This window comes from Amblyraja radiata, chromosome 6 (assembly GCF_010909765.2).
Source record: "Amblyraja radiata isolate CabotCenter1 chromosome 6, sAmbRad1.1.pri, whole genome shotgun sequence".
NCBI classification, from domain to species: domain Eukaryota; kingdom Metazoa; phylum Chordata; class Chondrichthyes; order Rajiformes; family Rajidae; genus Amblyraja; species Amblyraja radiata.
The window spans coordinates 39054801-39065014 of NC_045961.1; the positions used below are offsets into that span (position 1 = coordinate 39054801).

The 10214-nt window shown below is 48.5% G+C and overlaps 1 protein-coding gene across 2 annotated transcripts in view; it reads right to left on the bottom strand.

Annotated features, from left to right (window-relative positions):
• The window catches only part of rev1 (REV1 DNA directed polymerase), a 75102-nt gene extending 67693 nt beyond the window's left edge, over positions 1–7409 (bottom strand). The window contains exon 1 of one of the 2 annotated variants that reach the window (XR_004412321.1): positions 7252–7386. The gene's annotated coding sequence lies outside the window, so the exon portion shown is untranslated. Of the gene's footprint in view, positions 1–7251 lie in introns of both variants that reach the window. The other variant, XM_033022564.1, reaches the window with a different exon arrangement.
• Positions 7410–10214: the final 2805 nt, after the last annotated feature.

Genomic DNA, 10214 nt, shown 5'->3' on the forward strand with positions numbered 1-10214 from the left:
TGTTTTTGCCACCAAAGTGGATAACCTCACATTTATCCACATTATACTGCATCTGCCATGCATTTGCCCACTCACCCAGCCTATCCAAGTCACCTCGCAGCCTCCTAGCATCCTCCACACAGCTAACACTGCCCCCCAGCTTCGTGTCATCCGCAAACTTGGAGATGTTGCATTCAATTCCCTCATCCAAATCATTAATATATATCGTAAATAGCTGGGGTCCCAGCACTGAGCCTTGCTGTACCCCACTAGTCACTGCCTGCCATTGTGAAAAGGACCCGTTTACTCCTACTCTTTGCTTCCTGTCTGCCAGCCAGTTCTCTATCCACATCAATACTGAATCCCCAATACCGTGTGCTTTAATACTGAACCCCCAATACCGTGTGTATATATTTATATAATGGTATATGGACACACTGATCTGTTTTGTAGTCAATGCTTACTATGTTCTGTTGTGCTGAAGCAAAGCAAGAATTTCATTGTCCTATCAGGGACACATGACAATAAACTCATTTGAACTTGAACAGAAAGATCGAAGCTGAACACAATATTCCTGTGTATCAATAGCTCAAATGGAACAATTATATTCTGCTATCCTTTCAAATGACTTGCTGCACTTGCAAAGCGGTCTTTTGCAAATCATGATCGGTGACCTCAGGTCCTCTGCATCCCAGCATCCTGACTGATGACATTCACTTTTGCTCAGCAAGGATCACAACATTTGACTGTCAATAAATGGCAGTACATGCATTTAAACAGTTATATGCTGATTCCACTTTAATATATATTAGTAAAATCTGGATTTAAACCTCTAACATAATCTTTGCAAGCATCCTGAATTCAGTGCTCGACAAAGTCCATTGAATTATAAGCAGTTGGGACCTGCAATGCTAACCATAGTGGAGCATTGCACTCCTTTCCCGCATGGGTTGGAGATCAAGCTGATCCAACGAAAGAATGCATACATATTATCACTCTACATAACACCTCTGATATTAACCAGCAATGGACAAATATCGTTCATAAGTTATAGGAGCAGAATTAGGCCATTCGGCCCATCAAGTCTACTCTGTCATTCAAACATGACTTTCTCTCAAACATGGCTTTCCCTCTTAACCCCATTCTGCCTTCTCCCCATAGCCCCTGATGCCTGTACTAATCAAGAATCTGTCAATCTCTGTGTTAAAAATATCCATTAACGACCTCCACGGCCTTCTGTGACAAGACATCATGGCTGGAGCAGTCTCTCAGACCAACATTTGGAAATCTGACTGGGGGGAGAGTGGGGGGTGGGTAGCACTGTACACAACTGCCAATTCTTGTTGAAGCTACTTGTAGAGTTGACCTGCAACTTTCAAACATTAACACAATAGGTGGCCAAATGTAAAGTAATTAAAGGACTAGACCTTACATCACCCATAGCATTTAAGGCAGCAGCAAATTAACAAACAGATTAAACCATTACACATGATAGCTGAAGCCGTCTGCACAGCGAGTGTGAGTAATAACAACAAAAATGAGCTTACTTATGAAACTTATCATTGTGGCAGAATCCAAATCTTTATCTGCAACTCTGCTCCATGCAGTTAGGGGAGTGATGAGTATCAGTAACCCATGTGTCATGTGCTCAGGTGATCGTGTCTCCTGGTTTGGATCTAGCCCCAGGGGGAGGGTCACAAAGTGGGTATCACAAACAAAAACCTCTTATACTGCAACCTCTCCTACTATCTCCAAGCTACACTTGTATATCATTATCATCCATAATATCCCATCGCTTAGAGGGACAGCAAAACACCTACAAGTTTCCAGCTTAACTGAGAAATGTATGTTATTTCATGCACATACAAGATATTTGAGATAGTTCATGCACATATAAGATATTAAGAGTTGTGGTTTACAAAAGAAACATCATTGCCAATTCCTCCAAGCTCACTTTTGTTTGCGTGCCTTTCTGAAAAGACTATACAGGTGCACAACCTTTTATCCGAAAGCCTTGGGACCAGACACTTCTCGGATTTCGGGATTTTTCGGTTTTCCGAACGGAAGGTTTTTAGCGTAGATTTTAACATGTGGCTCAGTGGTAGAGTGCTCGGCTCGTGGCCGCAAGGTCGCGAGTTTGCGCCTCGATCCTGGCAGTTACCCGGTCAGGGCCGGCCTTTAGCCGATAGGACTTATTTCTCCCAATTGGGCCCCGCGCCTAATTTTATTTAATGGGCGCCTTTCAGACATCTCAAGGACACCTTACATAGTAATCGGAATAAAAACATATAATCGGAATAGAACAGGTAAAAAAGACATCACAGAGACACAAATTAAAAACAGAATTCAATCCAAAAACACTAGAGTAATCAAATCAATTGGAGCAAAGATCTTATAGCGCGCAAGATGGTCCACTCCTGCGAAATACAATGAACTGACGCGTAGTCTGCACCGGAGCGTAACCTCCGTCATTTCAGTAACCCCGACCCGACTTCAGTTATGCCTCTCGCAGCGTTGCGGGGTAACAGTTTAGGTGTTGTTAAATGTTTTTTATCACTTCCTTTTTAAACGGCACATGCCTTGTACTTTTTAAATGTCACATACCGCAGATGCTGATTAAACCGAAGACAGACACAAAAGGCTGGAGTAAATCAGCGGATCAGGCTGCATCTCTGATGAGGAATACATGATAATAGGAGGAAATAGGTGATATTTCGGGTCGACTTTTTCAATAGCTGCCATGAGGGGAGAAGTGCTGGCACCAAGAGCGAGCGAAAGCGTGGATAGACGGACGAAAGCAACGTCATAGAGCGGCGTTGATAGACATTTCGGGTCGAGACCCTTCTTCAGACTGATAGTTAAGGGAAAGGGAAACGGGAGATATCGGCATATCTTCCATTCACTTGTCCTTAGTACCGTCCATAGCTCTTGCTCCTCTTTCCCCTGAGTCAGTCAGAAGAGGGGTCTCGACCCGAAATGTCACCTACAAAGATCTTTGGTCATCTATTCCGACCTATGATCGTTGCTTTTGTCCGTTCTGTCTGCGCATTCGCTCGCTCTTAGTGCCGGCGTTTCTCCCCTCTGACTCCGCCAAACAAACACACACACACACAGCATGTCCGGCAGATCGCTGCGGGCCGAGAGAGAGTAGAGAGGTAGAGGGGGAAGAAAGGGGTAGATGGGGTTGCAGCAACGTTTACAAACCTCGGACTCAGCTCACGCCCGGACCCAGGCATCCTTTCCCGCCGCTGGACCTCTCCCTCCATTCCCTCCCTCCCTTCCCTTCCCTTCTTCTCTCCCTTCTCTCCTTCTCCCCTCATACTCCACCAAACAAACACACACACACACACACACACACAGCATGTCCGGCAGATCCTTCCTCTCTCTTTTCCCTTCTCTCCCCTCCCTTTGCCGAAACCCTTCCTCAGACTGATAGGGGGGACTGATAGGGCAGTCTGAGGAAGGGTTTCGGCCCGAAGCGTTACCTATTTCCTTCGCTCCATAGATGCTGCTGCACCCGCGGAGTTTCTCCAGCATTTTTGTGAATCCCTAGACCTAGTTCAGTGAGCGTCCACCGAGGGTCACCCGGAGAGGTGACCGCGGAACCTCTCCGGGCGACCCTCGGTGGACGCTCACTGTACTAGGTCTAGGGATTCCTACTCTCCCGGGCAATATACCCTCCCTTTTTTCCAGGACCGAAAATGTCCGATTTTCGGAGCTTTTCGGTTTCCGGAATTTCGGATAAAAGGTTGTGCACCTGTACATGGTTAAAATCAAACTGTCCAGTGTACAGATAAAGGGTACAACATTTAGCACGATGAAATCTGATTAAAGATAGTTCAAAGGTAGACAAAAATGCTGGAGAAACTCAGCGGGTGAGGCAGCATCTATGGAGCGAAGGAAATAGGCAACGTTTCGGGTCGAGACCCTTCTTCAGACTGATGTGGGGGTGGGGGGGGCGGGAAGAAGAAAGGAAGAGGCGGAGACAGTGGGCTGTGAGAGAGCTGGGAAGGGGAGGGGAAAGAAGGGGAAAGCAGGGACTACCTAAAATTGGAGAAGTCAATGTTCATACCACTCGGGTGTAAACTACCCAAGCGAAATATGAGGTGCTGCTCCTTCAATTTACGGTGGGCCTCACTCTGGCCATGGAGGAGGCCCAGGGCAGAAAGGTCAGATTCGGAATGGGAGGGGGAGTTGAAGTGCTGAGCCACCGGGAGATCAGGTTGGTTATTGTGAACTGAGCGGAGGTGTTGTGCCCTACGCTTGGTCTCACCAATGTAGAGCAGCTGATGCAATAGATGAGGTGCAGGTGAACCTCTGCTGCACCTGGAAAGAAATCCTTCAATTTTCCAGCATCTGCAGTTCCTTCTTTAACAAAGATAGTTCAAAGGTCTCCAATGGGGTAGAGGGGAAGTCAGGACTGCACTCTATTTGATGAGAGAACAGTTCAGCTGCCTGATTATAGCTGGGAAGAAACTGTCCCTCAATCTGGATGGATGCGTTTTCAAACTTCTACACCTCTTGCCTGCTGAGAGAAGGAGTGACCAGCATGAGATTACTCCTTGATTATGTTGGTGGCCTTGCCGAGGCAGCATGAAGTGTAGATGAAGCCAATGGAAGGGTATATCCCTCTCCAGTGTCTAGAAATACCTGCAGAAGGCAGTCCATGTTTGAGGTGAGGGTTGAAGGAGGAGGCACTGCTGCTTGGTTGACTGTGGCCTTGGGTTTACATCTTGACCTCTGTGTCTTTGATCCTTCAGAAGGCCAAAGATTGTATTGGCACACTGAGATTATGGTTGATTTGATGACTGATGTCTGCCTTCATTGAGTGGTGGGCGATATAATGGAACCTTTTTTGTGGGGTCTCTTTGCGGACCTTTATCTTCAGGGATTGCAAGGCAAATGGGTAAGTACCTTTGTTTTACAGATTTTTTGTATATGATCCATTTTCACATTCATTTCAATTAACCAAGTCAACAAAGGTCTGGCACTCAGCATCTGAATGCATCAGCTGTGTTGACCAAGTTTATCATGACCTTGGATCCAGAGATTCCCACTAGTTTTGTAATTTAGCTTTATGCTAGTGAGAAGATTGTTGGATTGGAGTGATGACATGACCTTGCTTTTCCTTTGACTGCACAGGGATCCAGTCTGAGAGGATCCACTGGTCAGAATCACAGCTGCATGCTGTCAGGTAGTAGATATGAAGCAGATGAATTTCTACGGTCATTTGAAGAGGGATCACCACAATTTGTTTCTATTAAGAGTCAAATACTCCTTTAAGATCAATAATGGTCCCACATAATCCTCAGTGCACATTTCTTGGAGCTGTCATTCAGTGAAGATCATGGCCACATGCCTCTTGCTGGAAGGAATCTTCAGTGTAACTCACAGAGCAACTCAATACCCATGGGTAGGTGCTGATTGAAGAGGATCCTGGCAATAAAAATCCCTACAGCAGACAGCAGGGACATTAGTGCGATCAGATTTGCTGCCTTCGCTGCCCAAAACATAATCTATCCATGTTCTCCAGAAATGCTGCCCGACCCGCTGATTACTTCAGCATTTTTGTCTTTTTATTAAAGTAATAATAAAGTTGGTTGACAGGAATCAAGGGGGAAATGGACATGCTAACAGCCGCAAAATATCACTGCAGTGGTTCTTCAATGTACTTTCAGGTTATAAGGCACCCTCAAGATTATTGAAAAGCCAGTGCTTGTTAGGTTTTACTTTAATTTTCTACCATGTCTTTTCTTGGGGTAAATAAACAACCACAAATAGATTTCTGAGGCTACATAATGAAGATATCTGCTTAGAAATTGCTCACTAAATCTGGTATTTGACAAATCTGATTACCATCCAAATTCGCAATAGGTTTTTTGATCGGCTACTATCCATGTATTAAAATAAATCTGACTGCTTCTTGGTAACACACTAATGTGCAAATATCACAGATTAAAGAGGAAGTGTGCTGGCAGATTGAAGATAAAGGGTTCTCATAACTTAAAACGGAATCAGAATGGTTCGGCATATGAGGATTCACCTCATCAAGCACACACTGGTTCTTTGCAGAGCTATCCACCTAGTCCCAATTCCCTCTATTTACCAAGAGCCATGAAAATAAGTTTATTTCAAGTGCCATTCTAGTCACCTTAAGAAAACCATAATTGATTCTGTAGGGGCAGTGAAAACATTGTGAACTCAAGATCATAACTATGCTGCATAAAATTGTTTTCTTTATAACCACTCTCCCTTAACATTTTGAATGTTTGAATAGTGTTATAGTGCAGAAACAGGCCCTTTGGCCCAACATGGTCTAACCTTCCGCCTGCTTCACCATCTAATTACATTTTGAAAATGTACATCTCTATCATAGAATGTTCACATCACAATGAAATATCAGAATGAAAAATCACCCCCCCCTTCAAACCCCCCTCCCGCTCACCCCTCCTCTGCACCTACTCCATCTCCACTCCTCCTGCATATCCTTCTTACACCCTTCCTACTGTATCTACACCCCCTCCTCTCACACCTCCTCATCCTACTGCCCCTTCACCCCCTCCCTCTGTACTCCTCCTGCATTTACACCTCCCCCGCACCCTTCTAGACTCTCCATCATCCTACTGCACCTACACCCTCTCCACTCCTCCTATATCCCTCCACTCCTACTCCACCCCTCCTACACCCCTCCTACACCCCCTCCACTCCTACTCCACCCCTCCTACACCCCCTCCACTCCTACTCCACCCCCTCCACTCCTCCTACACCCCCTCCACTCCTCCTACATCTCCCCACTCCTACTCCACCCCCTCCATTCCTCCTACATCCCTCCACTCCTACTCCACCCCCTCCATTCCTCCTACATCCCTCCACTCCTACACCCCCTCCACTCCTCCTCCACCCCTCCACTCCTCCTACATCCCCACTCCTCCTCCACCCCCTCCACTCCTCCTCCACCTCCACTCCTACTCCACCCCTCCTCCACTCCTACTCCACCCCTACTCCACCCCCTCCACCTCCTCCTGCGCTTCCAACCCCGCTCCACCCCTCGCCGTGAGGCCGGGGCGGGGCGGTGACCCAGGACCCGTCTACCCGAGCGCAGCAGCCGGGGGTGGGACTCGGGTCTCCAGGGGTCAGTGTCGGCGCTGCCCGGCCTGCCAGGGGGGGGGATCCCGGGCTGCGGCCCAGAGACGCCCCCGGGGGAGGAGGCGCCGCCTGTTGTGTCTGCGAGCGGGCCCCGGGCTGGCGGTCACGTAGCCGGCGAGCTCTCACCTCACGGCCCCGCACTCATCGCCAGGCCCGGCCACCGGCGGCCATCCGTCCCCTCGCCTCGCCTGTCGCCCGGCGCCGTCGCTCAGTCTGGTCGCCGAGCCCGCGCTTCCCCCATTCCCGGCTCCGACGCCGACGCCGCGCGCGCTCCCTCCGACCTCGTCTCTGTCTCCGTCTCCGGCGCGTCTCGATCCCGCAGCGGCACCTGGCGGTCTGACCCCGCCACTACACCCCACCACAGCGGCACCTGGCGGTCTGACCCCGCCACTACACCCACCACAGCGGCTCCTGGCGGTCCGACCCCGCCACTACACCCACCACAGCGGCACCTGGCGGCCCAACCCCGCCACTGCAGCCCACCACAGCGGCACCTGGCGGCCCAACCCCGCCACTACACCCACCACAGCGGCACCTGGCGGCCCAACCCCGCCACTGCAGCCCACCACAGCGGCACCCTGCGGTCCGACCCCGCCACTACAGCCCACCACAGCGGCACCTGGCGGTCCAACCCCGCCACTACACCCCACCACAGCGGCTCCTGGCGGTCCAACCCCGCCACTGCAGCCCACCACAGCGGCACCTGGCGGCCCAACCCCGCCACTACATCCACCACAGCGGCACCTGGCGGCCCAACCCCGCCACTGCAGCCCACCACAGCGGCACCCTGCGGTCCGACCCCGCCACTACAGCCCACTACAGCCCACCACAGCGGCACCTGGCGGCCCAACCCCGCCACTACACCCCACCACAGCGGCACCTGGCGGTCCGACCCCGCCACTGCAGCCCACCACAGCGGCGCCTGGCGGTCCGACCGCAACTGCAGCCTGCAGCAGCGGCATCTGGCGGTCACGTGTCGCAATTGTAACGGACACAGCGCCACCGGGCGGCGATGCGCTGCAACTACGAGTGAAGAAGGGTTTAGGCCTGAAACGTTGCCTATTTCCTTCGCTCCATAGATGTTGCCGCACCCACTGAGTTTCTCCAGCATTTTTGTCTACCTTCGATTTTCCAGCATCTGCAGTTCCTTCTTAAACAGACAAAAACCGGATCAACTTTTGCAGCACTGCAGCTGCCGAGAATGTTTGTAGCGAGTGTCCTATGATCTGGGCATGCACAGTCGGAGCTAGCTCTCTAACACACCATCCAGGTGTAATAATAATAACAAAATGAACCAGGTAACAATTGACAAAATAAACCAAGTTTAATTCACTCCATAAAGAGATATTTTATGTTTTCAAAAATAACCTTTATTCAGAATAAAAATATGTACAAAACCAAAACTGTCCAAAAACTCTTCTTTGATTCTGTATCTATACAATCAATAGTGTCCTATTCAGTAGTGTTCAAGTGTATCTTTAAACTAAAACACTTTCTTCAACCTGCACAGTTTGCGTGAGGCAGACACACTGCAATGTAGTTGACAAAGGTCTAAAAGGTCTTGAATATTATCTTGGTTTCTATTTCCACAGGTGCTGTCTGATCTATAGTCAATGCTTCCAGCATTTTCTGTTTTTATTATGGTTGACTGTTGGACTGCCCCTGACAGTCTAGCAAGGGGATGACAGTAGATGCAGTCGAATCCAACAACCAATGAAAAAAACAAAATAAATGTAAATATTCCATTATAAGTTACCTTGAGGCGTATTTTACATGACATGGCAATAAAATGAAATTATTGTGTTTCACCAGTGGTGGCCTTACTGATTAAATATCTACATGAGGAGCAGACTGGGTGGCAGATGCTATTTCCATGTGCCCCATCTGATGTTCCCCCCTTTCGCACTTCCCCTGTCCCCTTCCACCTGTATTCCTTCTCTGGCTTTATGTTTCACACTCTTCTCTCCTTATCTCCTTCTCACGCTTTTAATCTTTTCATCTCTGGCCTGTGTCCAACCATCTCAAAATCAAACTGCCTGCCCTCCCTCACCTGCATCCACCTATCACTCGCCAGGAATTGTCCTGCCCCATCCTCTCCTCCAGCTTTCTCTCCCTTCCCTCCCCCCATTACAATCAGAAGAAGGGTCCCAACCTGAAAAGTTGCCTGTCCTTGTTCTCCAGAGATGCTGCCTGATCCATCGAGTTACTCCAGTACTCCAGTCTTTTTTTACCATAACACTGAGATTTGTTTCCTTGTGCCTGAGAGTTACTTTTTAGACATTAAATGGTTTTGCTCGGTAGTGTGCAGAATAAATGAGGTAGATCATAACTGACTTTCTCAGCCATCTTAGACCTGGTCTTTACCTTAGTTTAGTTTAGTTTTAGTTCAGTTTTAGTTTACTTTAGTTTAGTTTAGAGATGCAGCCCACTGAGTCCACGCCAACCAACGATCACCCAGACACTAGTTCTATTCTACACACTGGGGACAATTTACAGAAGCCAATTAACTGCACGTCTTTGGAATGTGGAAGGAAACTGGAGCACCAGGAGAAAACCTACGCGGTCACAGGGAGAACGTACAAACTCCATACAGACAGCACCCGTGGTCAGGATTGAACCTGGGTGTCTGGCGCCGTAAGGCCACAACACTACTATTGTGCCACTTTGCAGCCCTCTTCTGCTTATAAACATGCTACAGGGATCTCCAAACAAATTGCAACCCTGTGTAACAAGCTCGTATTGTGGTTGGGAACAAATAATTGGTTGTTAAAAAAAATTCAGTTTGGAAATAGTATTGTAATTTAAAACATCAGACCTTACAGCAAAATGTATCAATCACACAATTGTAGCGACCAGACACCAGGCAGGTTCAAACAGTAGTCTTTAATCCACACAGCGATAGCACACATACCAGGGTCCTCTGGTAACCCCGTGGCAGACCAACGTCCCTGTTCCTCAATCGGCGAGGGGGATGATCCAAGGAGTGGCCTACCCCCCAGGGACCGCCACACAATGAGAATACATACAAATACATTTATTAAAACAAAGGAATGTCATTGCCTAAATTTGCAAATTAGGGCAGCAGCACT